General features: G+C 28.3%; 1 long non-coding RNA gene across 1 annotated transcript; it reads left to right on the top strand.

Annotated features, from left to right (window-relative positions):
* Positions 1–2,111: 2,111 nt before the first annotated feature.
* Positions 2,112–3,252, top strand: LOC123302430. Its single transcript, XR_006535511.1, has 3 exons — positions 2,112–2,143; positions 2,850–2,937; positions 3,014–3,252. It is a non-coding gene; the product is annotated as an uncharacterized LOC123302430 (long non-coding RNA).
* Positions 3,253–14,958: the final 11,706 nt, after the last annotated feature.

Here is a 14,958-nt window from a genome sequence, read left to right as displayed (position 1 = left end):
GTATAAAATTCAATAAATAGTTTCTAATTATTATTTACACTTAAATGAATCAATCATTTGCAGATTTACGAAAAGAAAATGGGCACGGAAATTATTAAAAATTTATCAAGGGTGTGGAAGCACCGAAAGCATGCTTTTAAAGACACACCCAAGAATGTAACAGCAAAAAAATACGTGGATGAAAATTCAATTCACCACAAAAATACTATCAAAAGCAAATTGGACAAGTTCATAAGAAAATATCCACAATTAACAGTCAACTTTAATGCCCTTAATTAAATAAATTTTAAGTATTATCTGCATATAATTGTCTCTTCAATAGAATGAATATAAACTGAATAAATATGCTCCCAAGAAAATTAATAAAACATGGAATATAACGTTGGAGCGCAAAAAAATAATAAACACTTGACAATATGATCTTTTAACAAAAATGACTAACCTTTTTTTTGTGAAAACTTACTTCAATCATAATTCGTGAGCAATCCCAATTATTAATCAATTATGTAATTCGAATCGCAGATTGTTGTAAATTAAATGTAATGAACCTTACTTCGAAATTAATTAATTGTAGATCCATTAATAAATTTTCGTTTAAATTCAACCATGCTTGTTTTATTAAGATTAGCCTTTTTTTAAAAAATTCTCCGAGATGTATTCTTGACGAACAATTCATTATATGAGAATGATGTGTTCTCGACGAAGATTCGATTAAAAGAGAAAGATGTGTACTCCAGCGAGTCGATTCAAAAGTCCATTTTATAATGTTGTTTTTAAAAACATCTGCCATTCGAATTACGTAAGATTTTACAAAAATAGTTCATGTCTAAAATTGAGTTTTTAGTTGGTATTAAAATATACTGATTGAAATTTCAATTTTTGGCGGTTTGAAAATGTATTTTTTATTTTATTTTAGAATTTTAATAAAAGATTAAAAAAATATATTCATAGGGGGGGGGGGGGGTGAAAAAAGCTGAAAGCTTAGTTATTTTTTTTTTTTTGAAAAATTTAAACATAACATTAAGAAAATTATTCTATCCATCTTGGGTTACCTGCTCTGTTGTGATACTATTCCGTAACGGTTAAATTACTCATGCTGTTTTGCGCCTATAATAAGGCCGAATATTGTAAATGGAAGATGAAAATACTTGTTTTCCATTTAGTGAGCGAATGCGAACAGATGTAGGTGATGTGAATTTTTGTATGATGAATGGCCCTTTAAATTTTGGGTTGAATTTTGGTGAACATTTGTTGTTGTTTGTTGGCGCCATTACTTTCATCATTACATACTGATTAACGAAATATTTGGATGCTGCTGGTCTATTTAACGTTTTAATTACTCGTTTTTGATGTGCAATTTGGATAGCGTTATCAATTTGCTCTGCTGTTGGTCTGGATTCATCGACTAATATGTGAGTTAATTCATTTATAATTGTGAATGGTGTATTTAGTTTACGTCCAAAATATATTTCAGCTGGAGATGTGCCAATCACAGTTTTGTATGAATTATTGTAATTGAAAATAGTGAATCCGAGAAATTTGCTCCAGTTTTTATGGGTAGCACTGTATTCCTTGATTATACAAGCAAGATTGTATTTTATTTGTTTGTTTAGCGTTTCTCCTTTATTTGATGTTGGCGTGTAAGGAGAACAGAAGCGTGCTTGAATTCCATTGTTTACACAGAACAAACGATATTTTGTTGATGAGAAGGCAGGTCCATTGTCGGCAATGATGACTTTTGGATATCCATTGGTCATGAAAATCTGTTGCAGCTGGTAAATTGCTATACTTGATGTTTGTTGTTTTGTTGGAATTGCAAATGCAAATTTGGAATAGTTATCTACAACAGAGAAGATATACCGAAAACCTTCTGGAGATTTTATAATGGGACCAATAAAATCGACATAAATTTCGTCAAAAGTTGTTTTTGGCAGATTGCTGCTCAATTGAATTTTATCGATACGAGTATATGGTCGTATTTCTTGGCAAATTTTACAACTCTTGACATAATCTTTGACGATTGCATACAAATTTTTTATATAAAAATATTTGGAAATGTCACGAAATGTTTTAATTATAGAATTATGACAAGAAAATTTTGAATCATGAAAGTATTTTAAGATATATTTCAACATTGAATCAGGTAAGAGAATCCTTTTTAACCTATTTTTACCTACAAGTTTATAAATCAGACCATCTTTTCTGCAAAAATTATTTACATTTACGTTATTTTTTAAATTTTCGTAAATGATTTTGCAGGTTTCAGATTTCATCTGATGTTCTTTAATGGATAAAAAATCGAAGGATGAGTTTGATAATATATTAATTGAATTGATACTTTCATCATTCAAATCATGATTATTTTTAAATTGGTTAGTTTCAGATGAGTCAAGTGCATTATGTATCTTGTTTAATAATTGTCTGTACCCAGGATCATGTGAATTTAACTTATAAATTTTTGTAAATTTAGTATTATTGGATACTTTTGAATTATTTAATTTATTATGATCATCATTTGAAATGTCATCAGATTCGAATAATCTCGACAAAAAATCAGCCATGTTATTTTTATCACCCTTGATATGTTCGGGGGTGAAGTCAAATCTAGAGATTTTTAGAATCCAATGTGATAATTTGTTGAATTTTTGAGGTGAATTAAACAACCATAGTAAGCTGCGACAATCTGTTTGTAATATAAAATGTCTATCTAAAAGGAAATCTCTAAATTTTTCAAATGCATGAATAACAGCGAGCATTTCGAGTTCATGGCTATTGTATCTGGTTTCAACCGTATTAAGTTTTCTAGAAATATACATTATTGGGTGCAATGTGTCATCAAATTTTTGTAGGAGTACAGCTCCGAGACCTGTAGCTGATCCATCAGTTTGTACTATAAATTTTTTTGAAAAATCAGGGAATTTCAAGATTGGTGCCGATGTAAGTGCAATATTTAATTTTTTATAGCCTCTAAATGTATATTTGTAATTTAAAATTTAACGTTTTTCTTTTTTAGGTCATTTAATGGAGCTACTATTTTGCTGAACATGGGGATATGTCGAGCATAGAATACTGCAGCACCTACTAGTCTAGATATTTCTTTAATGTTTTTTGGAATTGGCATTTCTTTAATGGCTTGAACCTTAATTGGATCAGCGTAACGTCCATCAGCAGAAATTACACTACCAAGTAAACGGACTCTAGACATACAAAAGCGTGCCTTATCAGGGTTGATTGTAATTCCAGATTTCTTTATTTTAGCGAATAATAAATTTAAATGATTAAGGTGAGATTCAATATTTGGTGAATGGACAATTAAGTCGTCATAATAAATTAATAAAAAATCATTACGAAATTCAGCAAAGGTGCTGTTAAGGTATCTCGAAAGCGATTGCGAGGATACATAAAGTCCAAATGGCATGGTCAAATAATTAAAGCTTCCGAATTGGGTTGTAATTGCGGTGACGTGACGCGAATTTTTTGATATTTTAATTTGGTGAAATGCAGATTTCATGTCGAGAAATGTAAACACTTTGGAATTGCCCAAACTAGCAAAAATGTGTGCCATGTTTACAGAACTCATGGGATCAAAGCAAATGTGTTTGTTTAAGAAGCGGTAATCAACAACTAGACGATAAGTACCATCTTTTTTTGGTGTAAAGAAACATGGTGAAGCGTATAAACTCTTAGATGGTTCTAAAATTCCTTGTTTAACAAGTTTTTGGATATGCTCTTCAAGGAGTTTTGCTTTATCAGGAGCTAAATAGTATGGAGATCTTACGACCGGAATATTATCTTTCATTCGAATTTCATATTCAAAATTTTTTGCTTTACCGGGAATATCAGAAAATATTGATTTGTATTTATTTAGTAGCGAATTTAATTTTTCCTGTTGTGTTTTATTTAGATCAATTTTAGCTTGACATATGGTTGTTAGAATCCTATTTGAATTTTTGAAACCAGAAAATGGAATTTTACAATTTTGGTCATGTTTAAAAGTAATTACCGAATCGAAAAAATTTAAAATTATATTACAATGTTTTAATGCTTTGACTCCAAGAATAGCGTCAAAAGGAAGATTATCAATGACGTAAAACATTTGTGTCCACGAAAATTTATCTAATTTGAAATGAAGATTTACTACAGTTGTGGCTCTGATCGTATTGTTTCCTGGTAATGAAATTTGTACGTCTGAGTTTTTTGTAAAAAGATTTTTGTTTATTTTTAATAATTTATTTAATGTTTTAGTTTTGATCGCGTTCACTGATGCGCCACTGTCAAATAGTGTTTGAATGGGGATACCTTCTATGAAAATTGTTTGGACGGGTAAACAAGATAAGTTTAGATTGGTTATTTGTTTGGGAGCAGATTCTAGTTTTTTGAATTAACAATTGGTTTGGAATTTTTAGAAAAATTGGATTTTTCATTTTGTTTTCGCCGAATACAATATGCAATGGTATGATTCGGTCTCTTGCAGTATGTTCAGAAGTATGAATTCTTCTTGGCAATCGATTGGGAATCCAAATTGTTATTTGAATTGATTGGATTTGAAGTTGTCGGTTCGATTATTCTATTGGATATCTCTTGAATGCGAGTTGAGAGCTTAATAAGGTCGTCGAAATTATTTGAGATTTGGTTTAATCCTAATACTTGTAAGGTAATATTATTCGCGTGGGCGAAAATGATTTCAATTATTTGTGATTCAGTAAGGTCATCTAATAATATTTTTGAATATTTTAGAATCGATGTTATATATGATGAAAATGATTCAGATTCAAGTTGCTTTCTGCGAACAAGTTTGTCCACAAGAAGCTGTTTCGATATTGGAGATATATACACTGTTAAAAGTTTTTCTTTGATTTGGGTCCACGACAACGATTTGGAAATACAGTCAGCCCATATCTCTTGAGAATTTAGAGAACATTTATTAATTAAAATTTTTATTAGCGATTGATATGGAAGAAAATTAATATTAATTAGATGTTGAACATCACAAACGAAATTAATTATGGACTCACTAGAAGATATGTTTAATGTTGATACTTTATTGATAAATGTATCAATTGATGGTTTGGAAAAGAAATTATTTGGATTATTAGATAATGAATTGTTTTGATTTGGAAAATTTGTTATTAATGTTGATAAGTTTGTACTTAACTCAGATATTTGGTTGTTTTGTAGTTGCATTGTTTCCTGAACATCAGCAAGATGTCTTACGGATTGTGCCAAGGTGTTGTTTGTGGCATTGACCTGTGTAGCAATGGCAGCCATGTTGATTGCAGTATGCATATTTGGAGTTTGGAAGAAATCTGGTGTTGCAGGAATTCCTCCAGGTATTCCAGGTGCTGGCGTACCAGGTACATCGGGGTTGGGATTAGATCGTGTCCTTGGGCGGGGCATGTTGTTCCTTTTTGCTGTTTACTTTCCAAATTTGGTCCAAATAAAATTATTGAAAGAAGAAAATATTGGTAAGAAAAAAATTTTCTGCAAAAAATCACTTAAAAAAAACTAGCTAATTTATTAATGAAAAATCCTAATAATAAAATGTAAAGTCAATGGTTAACTTTATTTGAGAGAAAAAAAAAAATTAGAAAATAGATACTTTTCAAAAAAATACTTTTAATTTATTTCAGAGCGAGAATGGTAAATATTAAACCATCGGTACGGGCGGAGCGGGATGCTCGATACCAAATGGTAATATAAAAAAAAATTATAATTATATGTGGTATGTTATATTTAAAATAAAATAAAAAATAATATTATTATTGTAGAGTTTTGATTTTTAATAAAAGAAGTTTATTACTAAACTCGAGTTCTTATTTTATTTTTATACCTTTATTCACTTACAAAATTGTGAGTCGTAATTTAGTAGGAATGTAAACTCAAACAAATGATAGTTAAGTATGATATTATTTCACGTAGATGATTTAAAAGAATTATACGTGAAGTCAAATTGAGAAATAGCGACAGAGCAAGCGCTTGTCGTTATCAATCCAGGATTCAGCAGAGCGCTGTGGAGAAGGTGTTGGATAATTGTTTAATCGGGGCCGGGCCCTCTTTCCCAATTAAACTTTACGCAAGGGGGAGTCCTTGGATCTCCGCTCCCTCCGTTTGAACCGTCCCTCTGAAAAGATTTGGCTTGGAAATATTAAAATAAAAGAGGATTTGGTATTGACTTTAAATATGACTTTAATATGAATCCAATCTCTTGTAATTTCTTGTTTGACAATAGAATTAAATTTTTTTTTTTTATACATATAAATTTCTAACCTAACATAAAAAAAAAAATATAACAAAATAAATATGAGAGTTACAGATCAAAAAAAATAACTTAATTAATTTTATAAAATTGATTTGATCTGTACAAACAATTAATATTGATTTGTTTCAAGGTAATTAATGTAAGTATTCTTTGAAAGTTCTTTCAAAACTGAATTAATATATTTGGTTGTATAAAATTCAATAAATAGTTTCTAATTATTATTTACACTTAAATGAATCAATCATTTGCAGATTTACGAAAAGAAAATGGGCACGGAAATTATTACAAATTTATCAAGGGTGTGGAAGCATCGAAAGCATGCTTTTAAAGACACACCCAAGAATGTAACAGCAAAAAAATACGTGGATGAAAATTCAATTCACCACAAAAATACTATCAAAAGCAAATTGGACAAGTTCATAAGAAAATATCCACAATTAACAGTCAACTTTAATGCCCTTAATTAAATAAATTTTAAGTATTATCTGCATATAATTGTCTCTTCAATAGAATGAATATAAACTGAATAAATATGCTCCCAAGAAAATTAATAAAACATGGAATATAACGTTGGAGCGCAAAAAAATAATAAACACTTGACAATATGATCTTTTAACAAAAATGACTAACCTTTTTTTTGTGAAAACTTACTTCAATCATAATTCGTGAGCAATCCCAATTATTAATCAATTATGTAATTCGAATCGCAGATTGTTGTAAATTAAATGTAATGAACCTTACTTTGAAATTAATTAATTGTAGATCCATTAATAAATATTCGTTTAAATTCAACCATGCTTGTTTTATTAAGATTAGCCTTTTTTTAAAAAAATTCTCCGAGATGTATTCTTGACGAACAATTCATTATATGAGAATGATGTGTTCTCGACGAAGATTCGATTAAAAGAGAAAGATGTGTACTCCAGCGAGTCGATTCAAAAGTCCATTTTATAATGTTGTTTTTAAAAACATCTGCCATTCGAATTACGTAAGATTTTACAAAAATAGTTCATGTCTAAAATTGAGTTTTTAGTTGGTATTAAAATATACTGATTGAAATTTCAATTTTTGGCGGTTTGAAAATGTATTTTTTATTTTATTTTAGAATTTTAATAAAAGATTAAAAAAAAATATATATTCAAGAGATAGTTTCAAATAATTTTTAAATTTTTTCTAAAATGAATTTTTAGTTGCCATTTTTAATAAATTTAATATTTTACTACCGAATTAAGTAGAAATATATTTTCTTTACTCAACAAAATTCGAAAGGTAGTAAAATTGGAAAATTTTAGAAAGCAGTGTCTTTTAAGAAGCATGTGAAGATTCTATCCTTCACATATGAATACTTTTACTTTAGGAATGGTCTTAAATTTGATATTTAAAGATTATTTATTTTTCGTAAAATTTAAAATGGTTTTGTAATATCCATTTGCATAATAATTTTTAAATAATATTATGTAAAAAGATTGTAAAAAGATGTAAAAAGATTCATCTTGAAATACCAAATTTAATACCACCCTTCTAAACTTTTGTATAATGGGTAATAAAATAAAATACCAAATTTAAAACCACCCTTAAAATTTTGTACAACTGATAATAAAATAAGACTACTTTCTAACAAAAAGAAATTAAATTTTTAATACCTGATATAAAACCATTTCTATAAAATAGGTTATTAAAATAGTTTTAAATTTATTAGATATAATATCTATATTACTTAGTTTCTAAAGAGTAAAGTATGCAATCATCATGCTTTCCTGCAATCATTGTGCCTTCCAAAGATGTGGAACGGAACGTTTATTAAATGTCTTCTCAACTGTGCTACATTTTAATCACGACCATCGTTTTTAATCAAAATGCGCACATTTTTCACAAACCGTTCCAAATTTGAGATTCCCGCCATTTTTTTGGTTGAAATACGCCGGTCTCCCAACTCGTATTTTGTATTCGCTGCCAACTTGTGAAGTTTATCGCTCACACAACGAGTCACGTAGTTCGTACACTCAATTTTCTCCACGGTTGGCCATATGGTACCTTGTCTTTACTTTTCGCATGTACATTATAATCCCCATCTCCTAAAAAATAAATTTTTATGTAGTAGAGAAAATAATTATTTTCAGATTCGAATTCAGAAAAAATTAAATCAGAAGAAATTTAGCTCTATTTCCGCAGAATATTTACCTTTTAAAACATTTTTTTTAACTTTATTATTTTTCGAGTTATTAAGAAAATAAAGACTTTTTTTTTTTGTCTTTTTTCGATTTTTTTTTTTTTTTGTGTTTTCAAATTTCAAATGTTTCAAAAAAATATATATATTTGAGCATGTACCTAAATAAAGTAAATTTGAAAGATATTAATGTTAATTCTTGTGGTAAATTTATCAGTTTTTGTGCTACATAACACACAAAAAACAGGTAACAACAATTTTCTTTTCATTAATTTTTCGCGTTAATTTTCATGCCAATGACTTTTTGAATTTTCCAAGTTTTTATTAGTTCCTTAAAAAATGCATGACATACTTTTTTCAGAAAACGTGCAATTTTTCAATCATTTGACGTTAAATATTCCTAATTTCAATCGACAATAACTAGGAAAGTATTTGGTTTTCCAAATACTCTTTTGAATGACACATTTTGCTTAGAATTCATCCCTCTTTTGATTCCTGTTGTTATTTTCAAAAAATTATCTAGATATTCCTCTAGAAGGGGTGGTTTAGCATGTGGCTACCACCACTTTGTTACATCCCAAAAAGGTAACAACATAAAAAGGGTATAAAAAAAGGGTACAAAAGTTGCAGCATTGGAGTCTAATCTTTATAAGGGTACACCAAATACGGGAAGCCGAACTTAGACTTGCATAGGTGGCATAAGTAGTTCTTCAATTATTTCTTCTTCAATATCCATTCTAAAAAAATAGACATACTTTTAAAGAATATTCTGTATATGGAAATGTTTTTCAATGGTATCGAATACAAATAATTTCGAATGGAATACAAAAAAAATAAGCTCTTTTATGCTGGTATTTTGGACATGATATCAATACTCGTAGCCGTTTCACAAGTTTTGTTGTATACACGATGGTCCAGATTATAACAGCAGGACTTCATAAATTGTTATAGTTAATGACAATTTCTCGAAACTTGGGGGAAAGTGTTTTAATCTATATACACGTAGTTGAAATAATTGAAAAAGATGATATTATTATGAATATTGCCATTTGCTTAAAAATATTGGAAACTTTTCTCAGAATGACAAGTTAATGTTTTTGTATTTTTACAATAAACTTAGTGGACACCCTTATTTCTATCGCTTTTTTTGTAATTTATCTTTATAACCCTAAAAAAAATTTTTAATTTTTCTAGGTGTACATTATGACAATATTCACAAAAATATTATTTTTTTCTAAAATTTCACACCCTGTATCTAGAAACTTAGACGACTGTAAGTTTGATTACACTATTTATGCCCGAGAGCATAATTTGTTGTGAAAGCCGACTGTAAGTTTGATTAAACTATTTATGCCTGAGAGCATAATTTGTTGTGAAGTAGCGACTTTCAATCATAAATTAATTTTTTTTTTTTAAATTATTGATACTTGAGCGCCAGTATCTACAAGAAATTTAAAAGTTTTTTTTATTGACTGTGGGAAATCAACGCTAAATTTTTTATCACCTACTACATTAAATTACAAGTGGGTGCTATGTAATGAATTTTTTGTTTGTACTGGCTGTTGATTGAAAGTTGTCCACAGAGGTGGCCTAGATTCGGGACTGATAGGAGTTTTAATTTTAATTATTTTCTTGTGTTTCTTTGGCTGTACGGGAGTTAATATTTTGACTATTTTGTTTTCTACATTCGGCCTTCGTATGTCCCTGATAGTTACATGAATTGCATTTTTTTATTTCTGAATTAAAACTACTTGTATTATTTGAATTTGAATTACTATTATTTGAATCAGAGTTGTTAGATCGCGAGAGACAATATCGCGTATTATGCGTTTTGTTTTACAGTTTCTACAGTATTTTGAATTATTTTAATTGGCATTTTTATTTGAACTCGGATTTTTAATCATCCTTCGCTTACAAAGTATACTCTTTCTTCGCATGCTGACCAGAAGGCCTCATTCAGTGTACTGAACTATTTATGGCGGAAAATTTGTGATATTTTCGTAATTGTATGATGAGTGTATCGTCTTAAAGCGATCCTTTGAATAATTCGCTATAGCGAGTGTGGCTTCCTTGTTTATCGCAAGTGGGCATTTACTAGTTATTTTGTCGAGTCTAACGTAATATTCTTTAATACTTTCGTTTGGTTTTTGTTAAGTCGTTTCAAGTTGTTCCACAAGATAGTCGTATAATTCGACGGGTGAGTAAACATCTTGTAGTTTTTGTCTAAGTTCGGTATATGTAGTAATGTCATTCATATTAATTTTTGTTTTTACTTCACTAGAAACATTTGAAAAAATAAAGAGCTCTAACGACCGTCTTTGTGATTGGGAAGCTAGACCTAATGCATTATTAGTGTTTTGTAAAAAATTATTTAATTCTTTTGGACAATCCTGTACTTCTAAAAATCTTCGCGCCTATGTTCCCGCCCACTGTGTCACTCAGGTGGGTGTTGTAAAAAAGATCCTAATTACATCAATCTTACCGTTCCATTCCGTTGGAATGGTGGTGTGAATACAATAACATCGTTCCACCATACTCGCGAGGCTTCCGTTAAAACGCCTCTTCCCTAGATAACCTTTCTGTACTCCTGACTGATATTCAGATTTGCCCTCTCCGAGAATGAATCCTGGTTTGCTGCTTGATAAACGTGAAACGAGCTTTCGAGAATGTTGACATTAATATTCTCATCAACATTCTCACGTCTCTGTTGGCTCCGCCTGGATTACTCTCTAAAATTAAATGGAAATTTCACTAAACCACAGTGAAATTTCGCTAATTTTTGTAGTTGAAATCCAGCAATTTAGAATAAGTCAAAATTCACTGAATGATTCAGTTAAAAAAGAAATCACTAATTCATCAGTGAAAATAAGATTCATTAATTGATAAATGGAAATATATTTCACTAATTTATAAATGAAAATTTAAATCACTAATTTGTGAGTGAAAGTAACTAATTTAATAGTGACAGTACTTTTTCACTAATCCATTAGTTACATCAAACAGTGTATTGAAATAGTGAAAATCGAAAATTAAATTAACAGAAATTACTAATTCTTTCATTGTTGTGAATTAGCAGAATTCACTAATTTATCAGTTATAAATACTATTCTATTCAATTGAATACTTGTAAGTAAAACAATTTTTTTTAAGGAAAAGGAAAAATATGTTTATTTAATAAAAATTTTATTGACTTTGTTCGTCGTATATTAAAATTTACTATTCAAATTAAGATGCGCATTTCTGTGGGCTGTATTATGCATTTTGTTAAAATATATCCCCTTAAGGACCCACAATAAAAATATTTAGCTAGATTATAAAATTATTAATTAGCTAGACCGGTTTCGATTGCTTTGGCAATCCTCTTCAGTAGCATTAAACCTCTTAAAATTAAAATAAAATTATTTACCAGATTATAATTTTAATAAATCTTTATGTTACACCGTCTAAAACAATGTAACTGCCTGCTTTCACCTAAAACACAATAAAATATTAAGTTTAAATCCTAAGATAGGATTATCGTTATGAATATATCAAACAAACTAAGGGAATAAGCCTGATAATAAAATATAAGATAAGAAAAGTTGTAAATATAAAATAAAAAACACAGCAATAAAAAATAAAGAGAAAAATAGATTACCAACAAATTAAAAATTTTTTATCCTCGGTGTACCTAAAACAGAATAAGTATTTAGAATTTAGAAAAACCTGTAACAAGCCAAAATAAAATTAAATGAAAATAAGCAAATTAAAAAACAAAAAATAAAAATAGAATTAAGAACAATAGAATAAGTATTACTAAATGAATTAAAATGGTGTACCTAAAACAGAAGAAATTATTGATTAGCGTACCTAAAACAGAATAAATTATTAATTAGTGTACCTAAAGAGAAGAAATTATTGATTAGTGTACCTAAAACAAAAGAAATTATTGGTTAGTGTACCTAAAACAGAATAAAATATAAAATAAATAAAAAAAATGAAATTTAAGTAAGCAAAATTATAAAGAAAAATATAGAACAAATAAAAATACAAGAAAATAAGTTGAAAAATAAAATTTTTTTACCAAATGATAAACTGAAACACAAAAAATCAAATTAAGTAAAAATGATAAGCAAAAATAAAAATAAAAAATTAAAACAAAAATCAACAAATAATAATAGGAAAGAGAAATAAATAAAAATAAAGTTGAAAAATAGAATAAAATATAATATCTCGAGACAACACAAATGAAACAGGTAACTAAAAGAAACACGGCCCAATTTGTGTTGTTTTTCGATCACCATTCGATCCCTTCAAATCCCACAAAAAAAAAACCAGCCAAGTATCTGAGGCCATGCAAAAATATAACACAAACCTACAAGTGGCATATACATCGAAAGGGAAATTGAGGTCAATGTTATGTAATACTAAGGATCGTATTCCAAACAACAAAAAGTCAGGTATATATATAAAGTTGATTGCGCAGATTGCTTGAAAGGTTATATTGGCCAAACAGCCCGTTCCGTTAGCGTACGCTACAAAGAGCATATAGCGCATTTCAACAATAAAAGGAAGGAAAAGTCATCAGTGGCATCACACGCCATCGATGTATATGCCACTTGTAGGTTTGTGTTATATTTTTGCATGGCCTCAGATACTTGGCTGGTTTTTTTTGTGGGATTTGAAGGGATCGAATGGTGATCGAAAAACAACACAAATTGGGCAGTGTTTCTTTTAGTTACCTGTTTCATTTGTGTTGTCTCGAGATATTATATTTTATTCTATTTTTCAACTTTATTTTTATTTATTTCTCTTTCCTATTATTATTTGTTGATTTTTGTTTTAATTTTTTATTTTTATTTTTGCTTATCATTTTTACTTAATTTGATTTTTTGTGTGTTTCAGTTTATCATTCGGTAAAAAATTTTTATTTTTCAACTTATTTTCTTGTATTTTTATTTGTTTTATATTTTTCTTTATAATTTTGCTTACTTAAATTTCATTTTTTTTTATTTATTTTATATTTTATTCTGTTTTAGGTACACTAACTAATAATTTCTTTTGTTTTAGGTACACCATTTTATTTCATTTGGTAATACTTATTCTATTGTTCTTAAATTAATTCTATTTTTATTTTTTGTTTTTTAATTTGCTTATTTTCATTTAATTTTATTTTGGTTTGTTACAGGTTTTTCTAAATTCTAATTACTTATTCTGTTTTAGGTACACCGAGGATAAAAAATTTTTAATTTGTTGGTAATCTATTTTTCTCTTATTTTTTATTTCTGTGTTTTTTATTTTATATTTACAACTTTTCTTATCTTATATTTTATTTTCAGGCTTAATCCCTTAGTTTGTTTGATATATTCATAACGATAATCCTATCTTAGGATTTAAACTTAATATTTTATTGTGTTTTAGGTGAAAGCAGGCAGTTACATTGTTTTAGAGGGTGTAACATAAGATTTATTATTATTATAATCTGGTAAATAATTTTATTTTAATTTTAAGGGTAATATTTTATTATTATTTGTTTCAGGGTGATGCGGTCTTTTTTGTATTTGTAAATAATTTTTTAATTTTAAGATTTTTTAATTTTAAGAGGTTTAATGCTACTGAAGAGGATTGCCAAAGCAATCGAAACCGGTCTAGCTAATTAATAATTTTATAATCTAGCTAAATATTTTTATTGTGGGTCCTTAAGGGGATATATTTTAACAAAATGCATAAATTTACTAGTTGAAGCACTGTTATCGGTTACTGCAAAAGTACATTTTTCATTGTTAGAACTTACGTTAAAACTATTCTGAAATTCATTCGTCCTGTTCCTAGAAACATATAAAATAAATAGATTAAAAAATTTATATTTTACTATTATACACTTAAAAAGAGTATAACTTACGTTTACTTACTTTCGTTTCTTGTATTTTTGTATACATAAAGTACGTGTTTAGAACCAAAAACTTTGAAAAATCACATTTGGTCCGATCAAATGCACATTCCACTTACTTTTTTTTGTGTGTGCCGGTGCTATGATTAAAACATTGTAATGTAACTGATTACAAGAGAAAAAAATTTCACTTACTCTGGATCAAAATTTTTAAATCAAAATTTGACAGTCTTTTTTGCACGAAAGATCATTTGAAACTTAAAGTAACGAAAGAATCGTAGGTCATAAGACTAAAATATTCTGATATTATACTGTTATGTCTTGGTTCATACAAGTATGTTATATGTCTCCGTTCATACAAGTAAATAAAGAGCATACTCTAAATAAAAAGGGAAACAATCACTGATAAATTAGTAAAAAACAAAGCTATCAATGCAAATATCTCTTTCCCTGTAGTATGGTCTTCCGTAGGACTAGGGATGCAACATCGCTCATAAAAAACATCGATATCAGAACATCGATATTTTGAAAAGTGAAACATCGATGTTAGAAATATCGAAGTTTATGAACGATATATCGATATTTTGATCGATGTTTTTTTTTAGCAGAAATGAGACACTACTGAATTTGTTTTAACATTTATTTTTAAAGAATTATAAGTTT

This window comes from Chrysoperla carnea, chromosome X (assembly GCF_905475395.1).
Source record: "Chrysoperla carnea chromosome X, inChrCarn1.1, whole genome shotgun sequence".
Taxonomy (NCBI): domain Eukaryota; kingdom Metazoa; phylum Arthropoda; class Insecta; order Neuroptera; family Chrysopidae; genus Chrysoperla; species Chrysoperla carnea.
Note: the sequence above shows the minus strand (reverse complement) of the source record. Positions and strands in the feature narration are given on the sequence as shown.